The 16778-nt window shown below is 32.0% G+C and overlaps 1 long non-coding RNA gene across 3 annotated transcripts in view; it reads right to left on the reverse strand.

Annotated features, from left to right (window-relative positions):
• The window catches only part of LOC134728831 (uncharacterized), a 305274-nt gene that overhangs the window by 282026 nt on the left and 6470 nt on the right, over positions 1–16778 (reverse strand). The window lies entirely within an intron of this gene.

Genomic DNA, 16778 nt, shown 5'->3' on the forward strand with positions numbered 1-16778 from the left:
TCAATGAATGAATGAGGGTAGAAAAATGAAAGCATTAAATATACAGTACTCTAAAGACTTTGGGCAGTAAGTGGAAGAAATTATAAGGGGAAAGCAAGTGCCAGCATGTTACGGAGATTTTTTTAAGAACACTCTTTGTTTTCCTAAGAACAAAGCAGTTTCAAGAACTAAAATGATCTGAGCACATTTTAAGGCTGGGGATAGAGAATAGAAAAAAAAGAGAATATAAGTGCAAGAATGAAAGAGATCTATGTCCTCACATTTATGTTGTTTTGAAATGCTGTATCTCGAGGTGGTAACTTCTGATAGAAAGTACTAGAACTTTTTCAGAGTGACAATCACCTGTCTCAATCTGATTCATGGAAACAATTTCACAAGTAAATGTGAATAGAAAAGAAAAAAGAAAATTCAGGAAGAGAGAAAAGATGTGAAATACTTTATAATATCAAACTATGACAACCAGTACATCATTTAAGGAGCCGTGTTCTAGTGTATGTTCAATGTGTATTTTTTGAGTCTTTAGTGTTTTAACGCTAGAAATTTTTATTTAATATGTCATAGTTTTCATTCCAATGCCCAGCACGATGCTACAAACAGGTGTTTAACTTTTTTTTGTGTATGATCTGAAAGTGCAAACTATATGAATATATATTTTTAAGTTTGTACTATATAAAATACAATTATATTAAATTGAATAGTTAATAAAAGTCCTACATTTTAGTATAATGATGAAGTGATTAAAGCTTGTGGACATATGCTTCCACATCAAACCTTTATAGTTCTGTCCACCCTTATCTCTTATAAAGCTCTTTTACTGGATCCTATTCTGAATGTAGAAATGCTACGCAGTAAGTTTGCTCAAGAGCTTCCTTCACAGAAACCTAAAATAGAATTTTGTTTTTGTTTCTGTTTGTGTATGTGTGTGTGTTTTAAAAATACCAGCACAGAAACTGGCTCATAGCAGGTGTTCAAATATTGTCTTTTTTATGAATAAAATAATAAAAAGATTGAATATCAATAATTAAATTACATGATCGTTTCTCTTGGTTCCTTTTTTCTCAGTTTTTGAAAACTTCAAATACTGGTCCTATTCATGAATCATGTATGATTTATTCAGAGTGCAGTAAAGAAGAACGAAACATTTTCCATCAAGTGATACAGAATCTCACTATGCTGTCTTCATTCAAAAATTCAAATTGGCTTGCTTCTATACTGTCTACACTTCTGATATATATATATATATAAAACTATATATATAACTATATATATAAAACTATATATATAACTATATATATAAAACTATATATGTAACTATATATAAAACCATATATAACTATATATATAAAACTATATATAACTATATATATAAAACTATATATAACTATATATAAAACTATATATATAACTATATATAAAACTATATATAAACTATGTAAAACTATATATAAACTATATATATAAAACTATATATAAACTATATATATAAAACTATATATAAACTATATATAAAACTATATATATAACTATATATAAAACTATATATATAACTATATATAAAACTATATATAACTATATATAAAACTATATATAACTATATATAAAACTATATATATAACTATATATATAACTATATATATAAAACTATATATATAACTATATATAAAACTATATATATAACTATATATATAAAACTATATATATAACTATATATATAAAACTATATATAACTATATATATAAAACTATATATATAACTATATATATAAAACTATATATATAACTATATATAAAACTATATATAACTATATATAAAACTATATATATAACTATATATAAAACTATATATAACTATATATAAAACTATATATATAACTATATATATAAAACTATATATAACTATATATAAAACTATATATGCAACTATATATAACTATATATAAAACTATATATATAACTATATATAACTATATATATATAGTTTTACATATTCCCTATTTATTTATCCCTTATTATTAATATTCTGACTTTCCAGGTTCCTAAATACCCATTTTGGATCAGAAAAGGCCTAGATATATATTTGCTACAAGACAATGTGAATTAGGGAACCCAAAATGCTAGCTCCTGATCTACTTGGTAGTGCAGGTGCTGGAATGTGAAGTACACTGGGATGGGTTCTGGGTTCACAGCTACAAAGTCCATGATCTCCTGTGTCATCAAACCCTCTATTGTCTAGCCTCTTATCAATCAAATATTATTCTTTTCAGAAAGCTTACATATTAGGGCTTCCATACAAAAAGGCAATCCAAGGCATGCTTTTAGGTAAATCACCATGTTTCAGACAGATTTCAAGTATATTTTTATTAGAAAACATATTACTTTCTAACTATAAAAACGTCTTCATTCCCTAACACAAAACAATCTTCTTAACATACTTTTGAAAATTGGGATTTTCTTTCTCTATTGTTTATATAAATTTATGGGGTATAAGGGCAATTTTGTTACATATGTACTGGTCAAGTCAGGGATTTAGGGTCTCCATTAGATTGTATGCATTAAGTAATTTCTCATCACCCACCCCTCCCACCCTTCTGAGTCTCCAGTGTCTATCATTCCATTCTCTACGTCCATGTGTACACCTTTGTAAGCACTCACCTATGAGTGAAAACATGGAATACTTGTCTTTCTGTATCTGGCTTATTTCACTTAAGATAATGAGTTTCACTCCAATGGAATGAACTCCAATGCCTGTTGCTGCAAAAGACATGATTTTATTATTTTTATGGGTGAATAGTATTCCATTGCATATATATACCACAGAAAATTGAGATATTCAATATAACCATTAAAACGCAAAATCAAATTGAATTAGATGTCCAATATGACATACATGTTGCGTTGTCAAAATCACCTCAGTGTTTACGTTCATACTCACTTCTCAACTTGTTTTATGTTGCCAAAATAACCCTGCTACCAAAATCTAACAAGAACATTATAGGAAAGAGATGTTACTGACCAATATACTTTATGAACAAAGACACAATTATCCTCTAGAAAATGTTACTAAATTGAATTCAGCAAAACACATAATGAATGTTACATCATGACCAACTGTAGGTTTTCCCAGGAATTAGATACTGATTTAATATTGAAAAATTAATATAATTCGCTATGTTTATAGAATTAAAAGGAAAAATTATATAATCAGTTCAATGGAGGAAGAAAAAACATTTGACTAAAATCAACATCTATTCAGAAAAAACACTCCCAGCAAACTAGAAATTTTTAAATGAGAATAGAAGGGAACGTTATCAACCTGATAAAATGTATCTGCAAAATATTTATAACTAATATCAAAATCAATGGTGAAATATTGAATGTTTTTCCCCGAAAATTGGGAACAAGGTGATAAGGTCCACCATCGACACTTTTATTTAATATTAAATAGGAGGTCTTAGTACAATAAAGAAAAAGATTGAATTTCAGGAATTTCAGGAAAGAAATAAGAATAACGAAAAAGAAATAAAAGGCACATAGAACATAAAGTAAGAAGTAAAATTATTTTTCCCCAAGAACATAATGTTTATATAAAAATCCCAAAGAATCTACCAAAAAAAACTCCCATAAAACTAATATCTAAATTCAGCTAAATCATGGTATACAGACTCAATACACAAAAAGCAATTATATTCTTATATCCTGGCAACAACTGAAAATTAAATTTAAATAATAAAATATAAAGTAATATCAAAAGCAAAATATTTAGAAATAAATTTAACAAAAAGATGAAAGATAGTCATAATAAAAACTATAAAATATTCTGAAACTCTAAAATATTTAAATATAATACATGGATAAATGTACCAAGTTCATGGACTGGAAGGCTCAGTATTATTATTTATTTATTTATTTTGAGGCAGGGTATCACTCTGTCACCCAGGCTGGAGTGCAGTGGCATCATCATAACTCACTGCAGCCTCAAATTCCTGGGCTAAAAGAATTCTCCTGCCTCAACCTCCCAAATAACTGGGACTACAGGCACACACCACCATACCTGGCTAATTTTTAACATTTTTGTAAAGACAGGGCCTCCCCATCCCACCCAGGCTGGTCTCGAACTCCTGGGCTCAAGTGATCCTCCTGCCTCAGCCTCCCAAAATGCTGGGATAAAAGGTGTGAGTCACCATTCCTGACCTAACTCAGTATTATTAAGATACAATTTCTTCTCCTACATCCCTCTAAAGACTACACAATCCCACTGAAAATGCCAGTTGGATATTTGTTGAAATTTCCAAGTCGATTTTAAAATGTACATGGACAGAAACAAGATTTAGAATAGGCAAAGCAATCTTGAAAAATAAAAAGAAGAAAGCTGCAGTACTTATAACACCTGATATTTGGAATTACTGTAAAGCTATAATAATCAAGACTATAATAATCAAGACAGTGTGTCACTGGCATAGGGATATATACAGCAAAAAGGAATAGGAGAGTCTACAAATAGAACTATACATGTACAGTAAATTGGTTTTTGACCATGTTGCCAACATAATACAATGGGGAAAGAACAATATTTTTTCTTTTTGTTCATTTTTAAAAATGGTGCTAGAACAATTAGATCCCTCTTTGAGAAAAACATTAACTTCAACCCTAGCCTTACACCACCCACAAAAGTGACCCTGAGATTGATTATAGGCCAAAATGTAAAAGCTAAAACTATTAGGATTCTAAGAGGAAATATAAGAGAGCATATTTGTGACCTTGGACTATGTAAAGATTTCTTATACTAGATTTTAAAAAAGGACTAATCATAAGAAAAGAAAAAATGGACTTTATAAAAGATATATGCTCTTAAAGACTTAAAAAATGAATAAGCAAGCCAAAAGTATAAGAAAATATTTGTAAGACATATATCTGTGGAATTCTTACAACTCAATAATAAAAATACAAATAACACAATAAGAAAATAGGCAAAAGATTTGAATGGACATTTCCGAAAAGTGGATATGTAATTGACCAACAAGCACATGAAAAAAGTGCTCAATATTATAAGGCATCCTGGAAATGCAAATTAAAACCACCATGAGTTACCACTACACAACCAGTAGAATGGCTATTTTTTAAATGACAACATTGTTTACAAAGGAAGGGAATGATTAGAACTTCAGACATTGCTGATGGGACTGAAAAATAGTACCACGACTTTGGAAATCTCTGTCACAGTTTCTTTTAAAGTCAAATGTACAACTACCCAGCAATTCCTCTACTAAAAATTTATTCAGGATGGGCACAGCGGCTCATACCTGTAATCCCAGCACTTTGGGAGGCCAAGGCAGGCAGATCACTTGAGGCCAGAAGTTTGAGACCAGCCTGGCCAACATGAGGAAACATCGTCTCTACTAAAAATGCAGCAGTTAGCCAGGCATGGTGGCACATGCCTGTAATCCCAGCTACTCGGGAGGCTAAGGTAGGAGGATCACTTGAACCTGGGAGGCAGAGGTTGCAGTGAGCCAAGATGGCGCCACTGCACTCTAGCATGGGTGACACAGAGAGACTCTGTCTCAAAAAAAAAAAAAAAAAAAAAGCGTTTATTCAGGATATAGAAAATGTATGTCACCAAAATTACTTCTACAAAAATGTTAATATCAGCCTTATTTATAAGGCTATAAATAAACTCGAAGTAACCCAAATGTCCATAACAAGAGAATAAACAAATTATGTATATTTACACAATGGAATACTACTCAGCAATATGTTCCTAAAATGCAATAACATAGATTAATCATCACACTGAATAAAAGCCAGACACAAAAGATAGTTTACTGTATTATTTCAATTATATGAAGCTTTACAGTAGACAAAGCTAAGTCATGGTAAAAGAAATCAGGTAAATAGTTGCTCATGGGTACGATGAACTGCCTGGAAAAGAACACAAAGGAAGTTTCTGGAGTGATGGAAATATTCTATATCTTTATTCTTTTTGTAATCTATGTACTTTATTCCAACATTTAAAAACATTATTCTTAGACAGGTTTTGTGCGATTGCCAGTAAGTTGTAAAAGCCTCGTGCTAATGGCAGGACTTGAAAACTAGTTGCCTGGGTCTGGAACCTGTAGTCTTATTTACTAAAGTGTGGAAAAGAAATTTATAGACTCTATATTCTCTAGTTCAGTCTTAGCTAGGCATTAAACTGAAGCCAGAAACTGCAAGCCACAATTTCCCATTTACTAAAACAATAAAAATAGTGTTATTAGAAGATAAGCATTATGCCTTATTAGCAGTTGGAAAAAAAGGTAAGTTCATCATTCCATATCAGTTATGATAAATGTTATGTTAAATCTGTATTTTTGTATCATATCCTCAATGATTACTCTCTCTCAGGTAAAGAATAATCAACACCCACTGTTATGTTTATTTTTTCCTTTTGTAATCTGAATTTTTCAGAAACATTTTAATTAAATTGCCAAGGAGACACATGAAAAGCCACAGAAGCCATCTTAAAAACATTAGAAGGTTTTCCAGCTTCTTGTAACTTTTTGATGAACAAAAAAAGAAATAACGACACTGATGATATCATTTATAATATGACCAAATATAATCGAGCATGGGTTTTACGAAGTGTGACTATTTTTTTTTATACTTTATTATTCCAAACAGTTTGCTTAAATTTGGAGATTAAAAGGTTACATGTCAGGTGTCCATAAACACCTGAGTGAAAGCTTTTAATAATATAAATGTTATCTTTTTAATAGTATAAATGTTGTCTTCTTTCATTGTTATCATTTTGCATTGAATACAAATAATTCACACAGAAAGGAAAGCTTCACAGCTGAAATATTTTAAAAAGATGTACTGAAACTTAGTCTTCCAGCAACTTGACTTTACTTGATTAATTAGCTTTCAAAACGCTATTTAATTTTGAGACTTCTTTAAATCAATGCTATGAAAACTGAGACATGCTTACAGAATTAATTTTTAAAAAATTTTTTCTTAGCAAAGTAGAAGATATATATATGTATATATCTATATATATATAGAGAGAGAGAGAGAGAAAGAGAGATGTAATACGCATATATAAATATATATTGGAAGCCCACATGTGTAAGTCTGCTTACTAAGAAATCCAAAATGCTTCTTGTAATATAGTTTATAATAAAAATTCCAAGCATTGCCACTTAAAACTTGTAACTAAAAATATTTATTACAGGAAATAATTGTGTTAGGATGTTTGTTGCAGAAAATTGTTTGCTCACCCAAAGTTGAATAGCACATATATTTTTAGAGGTTGTTTTATCCAAAAATCTTGTGATAATTAACTCAGTATGATCTTGCTCTAATTAACTCAAGTATGAATAACAGAATAATATAGTTTCTTAAAATTAAAAGCATAAAGGTATTGCAGCAGGCCAGGTCTCACTAACACAGGCCTCCGTAACAACTGTTTCAGCACTGACTTGGTGGTTAAGTTCAATATTAAAAGCTGATAGAGCCAGTGCCCTTTTGCAAAGGCTGAAATGTAACAAAAGCCCACCAAGAGTTTTGCCCAGGTCTTTCCTGGGCCTTAAAGCATGACCAGATAAAGAAGGACTTCTTGACAGGACCTGTTTAGGATTAGACAAGTTTTACTGGGAGTCCGAAGAAACTCCCCAAACCTCCATGGTTTAGCAGAAGACAAGATAAGGGTAATCACCCCAGCACCTGGACCCATTTAGATTAACTAAATTTACTGAGGCTCCAGATGAAGGGCTTTAGGACTCAGATCTTAGTTACAGAATAAAGGAAGTTAATCACTTATATCTTTAGATGAATGCATACTTACACATAGACATATAGCTTAGAAGGTATATAAGTTCACGGAAACTTTTAATTTTGAGTTGGTCTGGCGATAATTTCCAGGCCTTCTCCCTGTAACCAGTTACAGAAATAAAAACTCTCTTCCTCCTCAGTTCATCTGCATCTTGTTATTGGGCTGCGAGAATAAGCACCCCGACCCTAAGTTTGGTCTGGGAACAGTAACCTTCTGGTAAAATTTACATGTCAAAAAATGACTCAAACAAAAGCATTTTAAAAACTGCAAAGGCTCATTTGCCTATGACAATAGTAAGTTACATTGGCCTACGGAAGCTACTGATGTATATTATCTATGATAGCAGAAACCAAGCTTCTTCAATGTGTGATTACCAGTACCTATTTAATGGCTGGCAGGGAACATTAAATATACTTAAAAATATGTAAAAGATCAATATGATAGTTCCTAATTAAAGTTAGTTTACTAAAGGTTATGAACAAATCGTGATTGTAGTCTTATTTCTCTGAACATTGGGAGTTATTTTTAAATTCCAAAATGGAGAGAAATTTTATTAAAATTTTGAGAAAAGAAAAGCTAGAATTAGAATTTTGTGACATTCAGGAAAGATGAAAAGTTAAAAATGCAAATAAGAAAATGTTAGAAGGCAAAGTAATCAATGTATTCATAGCCAGAGAATTTTAATAGTTTTGGCTTACATTCCTAATCTCAGACTGCTAGACCATCCTTCCATAGCAACTAGGACATAAAATCAGTTAAAATTCATTTTGTGTCATTTATATTCAGTCTAAACTATCCTGTTTACCCAATGTTTAAATGTGTTTATTTTGCTACCAAAAAAAAAAAAAAAAAAAAAGCCTTTTGGAAAGTCTTTGACTCTATCACCTACTAGCTGCCAAGCAGCTGGTCAAGAGAGGCGCAATAGTCCAAATAAAATACCAACTTTAGAAGCTATTTTCAGTTAAGAGACTGGACTCGAGAATTCAACATATCTGGAAAGTTTCCCAATAATGGAACAGACGAACTGTCTTTTTTCTCCTGCTTAGCTACAGGCAAAATCTAAAATTATAAAAATAATCATCACCCAAAACTTAACAGATTATGATGCTGAAAATCAAAACAAAACAACTGCACTCTTTCCAAATTTTCAGATTTCTCATTATCTAGCATTTGAATAAATTCCTTCCGAATTAAAGCTTAAACTATATTCATGAGTTAAATGGCATTATGTTAGATGTATATAGACTTACATATGAATTCCTTTCATGAAGAAACATATACTCTCTTAAGCAGGTTTCCCTACCTTTATCTAATGTTTTCCCATTTTATTCTAAGTGGAGGCCTATCTTAATCTCTGCATTGTTATTGATGTGCGTAGAACATTCACATTTAAAAGAAGTATCTACACATTTGGGCTTAAATCTACCACGTTATTATTGGCTTTCCATGTATCCTTCCTGTTCTTTTTTTGTTCTTTTTCTGCCTCCTTTGGGACTGATTGAATTTTTTACATTACATTTTTTCTCCATTTTTATTAGCTATTATTCTTTATGTTTTAGTGACTGCTACAGAGGTTATATCTCTTTCACTTATCACAAGGTAATTTCAAATATTATATCATTCACTCACATTAAAAGAGCCGTAAAATCTTATACTCCCATTTCTGACCTGTCTTCTCTCCTATTGATGTCAGATGGTTTGTTTCTATGCCTATTATAAACACCAAACATTTGTATTACTTTTTTTATCTTTAAACAGTAAATTACCTTTTAAGTGTTTTTTAAAATTAGGCAAAACTATCTTCTATATTTATACATGTAGCCACCATGTTTGGCACTTTTTATTCCTATGTGTAGAGGCATATTTCATTCTGGTATCTGATATTAATAAAGTCCTTTAATATTTCTTATAATGCAGTACTACAGGCCATAAATTTTCCCAGCTTCTTTTTCTGAAAAACTTTTTACCTTTATTTTTGAAACACAAGTTTTTCTTGGTGTAGAATTCTAGATACTTTTTATCTTCTAGTACATTAAAGTTGCCACTCAATTATTTTTTGACCAGCAAGCTTTCCGACAAGAAGTCTGCTGTTTCATTCTTCTTGTTATTTTGTACATACTATCTGCTGGTTTTTTCAGTCTGACTACCTTTAAGATTCTTCTTCTTTATTAGTGGTTTTGAGCAATTTAATTTGTATGTACCTGGTTGTTGTTTTTTTTTTTATTTCTTTTACTTGGGTGGTTGAATTTCTTGGATTTCTGGACTTCTAATTTTTATCAAATTAGGAAGTTTTTCAGCCATTATTTCTTCAAATATGTTTCTGATATTCCCCTATTGATTATATATATATATATATGTGTGTGTGTGTGTGTATATATATATATGTATATATATATGAATGATATTTTCCCATAGGTCATTGATGTCCTGTTCTTTTTGGGGGGCTTCATTCTGGACAGTTTTACTGCTAAATATTCTACAATGTGTAATCAATTAATCACAACCAATAAGATTTTTTTAGATATTGTTTTCATCTAGACATTTCACTTGGGTCTTATATATTCCATTTCTCTTCTCATCATGTTCATGTTTTCTTCTATCTTGTACTTATGAAGATAATTTCAGTAGCTTTTTAAGATCATCATCTGCCATTTCTATTATCTCTGTCATTTTGTTCTGTTTATATTGACTGATTTTTCACCTATTTCTTGAATGCCTAATAAGTTTTTACTGGATGCTGAACATTTTGGGTGCTGAACTTTGTTTATGCCTTGAGATACTGTCGGATGCTGTCATGACATTTCAAGTTAAGTAACTTGGCATCAGTTTGTTCCTTTTTAACTTTGCTCTTAAGACTTGATGATGTGGGTAAAGCACACTAATTAGTCTACAGTTAATTTGAAACTACTAAGGCCTAATCCTTCAGAAGATTCAACTTGATGGCCTGTGTATTAGGAGGTCTTTCCACTTGGTGGCTGGGAACACACATTATTTCCAGCTCTCTGTGAGTGCTGGCCATTGCTCAGGCTTACTGCTGTCTACTTCCAACCTCTCAGCCTTGAGGAATTTCCTCTCAGGCACGTGCAGGTCAGTACCCACTGAAAGACCTTATGTGGATCTTAGGAATTCTGTCTTCTGAGCTCACTGAGGCTGCTGGGCTGCGCTCAGGTTCCTCTCCACATGCTATGGCCTATAAGCTATAAGCTGCAGCAATTATAGAACTCACCGGTTTGTTTGTCTTCTCTCAGTTTTTCCTATGTCCCAATATCTGAAAGTCGTTGCTTCATATATTTTATCTAGTTTTATAGTTGTTCAACTCAGGTGAGTAGATCTGGTAACTGTTACGCATTATGCTCAGAAATATAAGTTCTAGCTTACTAATGACTTTTTCAACTCACTTTATTAAAGTGTTTCTTTTTGTCATTTAAAGTTTTAATTTAATCGCTATGCTTTTTATTTTCAGAAGTTATTATTTTTCAAAATGTATTGCTCTTTAGAGTTAGAATGATTTTTGTTTGTTTAGTCTAACTTTTCAAATTCTTTGGTAACTAGGTTTGCTTGGTACTATTGACTTTCACTAATGGTAGCTTGCTTCCTTGCAATTTTGATTGTGTCCTGAATTAATAATCATTTTTCCAAACCAGATTTGTTTTTACCTAACTTAGGAGTCCTATGGTCTAGAAGAGAATTCTGGACCATGTGAGTAATGTAAATTTTTTGTAATTCAAGTTCCATTTCTTTGGTTGCTGAGTTTGATGTCTCTCTTTTAGGTCTTTGGTGATTCTTGGTTGTATGTATTAGGATTTTTTTTTTTTTTGGTTGTTTGTGTGTGCTTTATCTCTTTGCTACTGCCTTTCTCCAGTGATTTGCAGGTTGTGATGGGATGTAACAGATTAGGTGCACCTACAACAGGTCTTCTGAGTATGGGGTGTCTACATTACTGTTTGGTATTCCTAGTCCTTAAGTCAATGACCTCTAGTTTATCCTAACAGCCCGTTTTCAACTCTCGTTAGGAAGACAGAGGTGTTATTATCTGACGCTCCTTTAGTAGTTCCCCCATCACTGACTCTATCACTTACCCCGGGACTCCACTCCATTTATGCTTATTGCATGCCCCAGCCTTGGAAAAAGCATCCCCTTTCACAACAGTATTTCAATGGGCACATTTTGAACCATGGATTCTGTCAAGGCTTTGATCCTTTCTCCCATTCAGAGACTTTTTGAGATTTTAATTGTACTCTGAGGACAGCACTGCTTGTTTTCCAGGATGGTGTTTTTGTGTCTGTATGTTTAAACATGTAAACATATTTTAAAAAGTATATAATAATGTGCAAACATTGCAAAATATATATGTAATATATGTGTATGCATGTGTGTAAACATACATATATTGATATATAAATATATGTAAATATATGTATAAACATGTATATTTACCCATATTTTTATATAAATATATGTATATTTACACATATTTTTGTATAAATATATGTATATTTACACATATTTTTGTATAAATATATGTATATTTACATATTTTTGTATAAATATATGTATATTTACACATATTTTTGTATAAATATATGTATATTTACACATATTTTTATATAAATATATGTATATTTACACATATTTTTATATATGTATATTTACACATATTTTTATATAAATATATGTATATTTACACATTTTTATATAAATATATGTATATTTACACATATTTTTATATATGTATATTTACACATATTTTTATATAAATATATGTATATTTACACATATTTTTATATAAATATATGTATATTTACACATATTTTTATATAAATATATGTATATTTACACATATTTTTATATAAATATATGTATATTTACACATATTTTTATTCTTATATATGAATAGGTATAAATATACATATAAATTTTTATATATATTATTTGTTATTTAATAGGCATGTTGGAAAACAAAGCTTTGGGCATATACTCAACCCAAGATATATATATTTTTTTCTTTGAGACAGAGTCTTGCTTTGTTGCCCAGGCTAGAATGTAGTGGTGCGATCTCAGCTCACTGCAGAGTTTCCGGGTTCAAGCAATTCTCCTGCCTCAGCCTCCCAAGTAGCTGGGATTACAGGTGCATGGCCACCATGCCTGGCTAATTTTTGTATTTTTTTTAGTAAAGACGGGGTTTCACCATTTTGGCCAGTCTGGTCCCGAAATCCTGACCTCAGGTGATCCATCCGCCTCAGCCTCCCAAAGTGCTGGGATTACAGGCATGAGCCACTGCACTCGGCCACAATCCAAGATCTTGATACAGCCTTCCAACAATAATTTTCTATCAAAAGATATTCAAATGACTCTGGTGACTTGGGCAGTTAGACTTTCTTAAGTGGGAAATGTGTCCCAGTATTTATAAATTTTAATTATGCTTCTATGTTTGGAGCAGGATAGGTTATTGGTTGTTTTTAAGTTTTTTTCTTTTTTCCCCTGTAATTTCCCTCCTTCCTAAGAAGATAAATAAGAAACTCTGCTCTTTTGCCCTGGGAGTGGTTTGTACTACAGGACTGAAAACAAAATCTGCCCAGAAACAATGAATCTACATCCCCTGTGAAAGTCTAAATCCATTCTAGGATCAGGCTAACAATTTTAGAGAGGTAAGAAAAAGAGGCCAATACCTTTCAAATCAGAAAGGAGAGAGATGTAAGAGAGACTAGCCTAAGGCTGGGGATGGGAGAGGAAATGTGTGGGTTCTGTGTTATCAGAAAGAAAATCCCATCTTAGAAAGCACAGTACCTTTGCAGCAGAGTGGGAAGATTCCCATTTTTCCAGTTGGCACAAATCTTGACCAACTAAGAGCAGAGGACCAACTTAATTTCTTAACCAACTAAGAGAGAGTGAGAGGAGTAAGCTAAGCACCCATCCTACTGATTCTTTTTATGTGTCTTGGCTTAGATGTACAGCATGCACATGTAGTAGATTGTGTTTATCGCTGCAGTCCCACCAGCTCTGTCATCAAAGAAACTGTCTTAAGTAGGGTGTAAGGTGTTGATTGTTAAACTGGTGTCCAGTGGAACTGCTATGTAGTCATTGCTCATGCTTTTATTGCCTTCATCGGTATTTTAAGAGGAAATTTAGAGAGGCTGCATTAGAAACTGCTAGCATTATACAATCTTAACCCAGAAATCCATTTTGAAAATCTTACCATATAATCATTTATGTTATTCCTTTACTAAAAACAATATAAGCTTACTCATTTAGCAAATAGTGTCCCAATTATTGCACCCTGAGGATTTTAATGTATAGTGGTGACAGTGATGACACAGAGGAGCTAATGTTATTAAGAGAAGAGTTTTATTAATTACATTTCCCAAGACAAAGGGGCATGCTGGGCACATGGAAAACACCAGGTTTGAGACAGGAGACAGAAGCAGAGGCAGAAGCTAACCTAGGGGAAAGCTTAGGCAAGAGCCTATATTGGAATTTCTACAGGAAGGCAAGTGGGGAGCGGGGTAGGGCAGGGCAGACTGTTCAGGGCTCGCTAGTTTGAGTAACTCTGGCGTGCTTTGGGCTAGAGTGGGGACTCTAGTTGCTTGGTGCCAGGATTGTTTTAGGGCAGGGAAAATGTGTTGGTTTGGTGTGTGAGATTAGATAAGGATGTGGTTGGGGATATAGACTCCTGGAGATTGGTTGGTTTGTATATGAACCACATTCTCCCAGCTGAGCCCTTTGCTATCTCAGAATTGGCTAGCCCTGGGAGAAGAAGCCTTTCCAAGGCCAGCAAGCTTTTTAAGATACCCAAACATCACAGAACATAGCAAATAAAAAATATGATTAAGAGAAGTAGAAATAGAAAGGTGTATTTATTAGCTCTTGAGACATAACTTGGTGATTAAGAAATATTCCAAAAAGATGGAAAACAGAAGTAAGCTTAGATCATTATAATAATTAGTATCTAATAGTTTTTTCTCCAACATTACTTGGTTATAAACCAAACACTATTTACTATGCTTCCCATAAGAAAAATTTTTAATATACTAAGAACAGTTTGAATTTTATGCTATGATAAAGATATATTAGATATAAATTAAGTCTTTGACTTAATATTAACACTAGAGAAAAGTAAAATGAAAAGCTAGCATGATTATACTCATGAGCATTCCAGTTGAAGAGACCTGGAAATGAGCAGGAGAAACATTAAATTATGCAAATATTTCTTAGAAAGGCATATATTTTTGTAATATTTATAGAAGTTTGGTGTTTATAAACACCAAACTTTAAAAGGCCCAAAGATAATAAATAAAAATTGTTAAATAAAAGGCCAGGATATACTAAATCTCTCAGGAGATGATAGTTTTTAATGGCAGTAAAAGTAAAACTTCATTAGTAAAGTTTATTTAGTAACTACAAAATAAGTAGCACATATAAGAACCAGCATTTTATTCTCCTATAAATGAAGTAGATTATATTCCTACTTATTGTTTAAGGAAGAAGAGGAAAAAAGTTCCACCTCTCTGTTAATACTCTGATAGCTTTGGGAAGAAATTCTTACCAATTCCAAGTTAGAGACCCATTCACTTACCACCATAAATTCACCTTTAAACAACTAAGGAAAAAAATTTAAAACCTTGTGTAGGACAGAATCTATTTCAGCATTTCAGAAATCAAGATAAAAGTGGCTGTGAATGCAGGAAAAAGAGGAAGAATTTAAAGGAATTGCTAGAGATTTTGGATAGAATTAACCAAACTGAGGCGAACAGAGCTGTTAAAAAGGCATGCAGAATTGCATGGGATGTAGTCACAGCAGACAGTTGATTCCCTTTGTAAGATTTCTAAGCCATTACTGGAAACATTTAAATTCTGTACCAATTAATAATTTTAGAATGATCTAGATCAGATCATGTTAATATGTAAAAATAGTTCTTTCAAGCCAAACCTTTCTATCAATTCTCCTTCATGATATAACTCTTAAGCCATGGGTAAGGTTATCACATAAGTATTTAGATCTTCAAAATCTCTACTGTCTGAATTATAACTTTAAAGCCTACTAAACAATATAAGTATTCATGTGGTTCTTTTGGCTAATGGAATTGCAACAAAACTGCTATCCCAAAATCACATCATTTACACCAAAGAATATAAACTGGAATGACTACAGGGGACCAACAGAAAACATAAAAGTATGACTAGGACAAAAGCTGCTGAACCATTTCTGTGTCTACCAAACATAACATTCACTTGGCTGCACTACAGAGCCCAACCCAAAAACTCCCAGGACCACTGGCCATCAGCTCACAACCTCCACTTTGCAAGCCACCATCACCATGGATGCTACAAGGAAGGTTGATGTCAATAAGCAATCCTTCATCCCAAGAGGTATACAATCTGAAAGAGTCAATAATGAGATTTCTAATTTAGGGTCTCTGATTCAGAATGTCACATGTCACATAAAGTAATGATGAAGGAACATGTGAGGATATTCACATATTTTTATTTAATTGGCTTCTTTATTTAACCATATTTAATAAGAATCTTGAATTAGCCTTTCAAACCTCTGCTTTCACCAGTAGCAGTGAATTGACTGAATTGTATTATCCTTTGAATAGATAAGCCTTAAAACAAGGACAATTCAAGAGTCAAAAAATATAATCTACTGCATTAAGAGCATTTATGACTGCAGTTAATGAAATGTAAAAACATTACTGCAATTGGAAAGCATTACCAATCTACAGTATTTTTAAGTTAACATTAATTCACTCAATAAATACTATTTTAGTACCTGCTATATGCCAGATATTTGTTCTGAGTGCTGCAAAATCAAAATTGAGTAAGAACTCATTGAGAAGCACACTGAATGAGTTTATAAATTCAACTATTTGTATTGTAAAAAAATACTAGTAAAAATAAGCTCATATGCAGTCAAATTAGGTAAGTTTTGTAAAGAATCATCAGCAACTGTGTTTCTTCATTATCCTCTCACAAAC

This window comes from Pan paniscus, chromosome 14 (genome assembly GCF_029289425.2).
Source record: "Pan paniscus chromosome 14, NHGRI_mPanPan1-v2.0_pri, whole genome shotgun sequence".
NCBI lineage: Eukaryota > Metazoa > Chordata > Mammalia > Primates > Hominidae > Pan > Pan paniscus.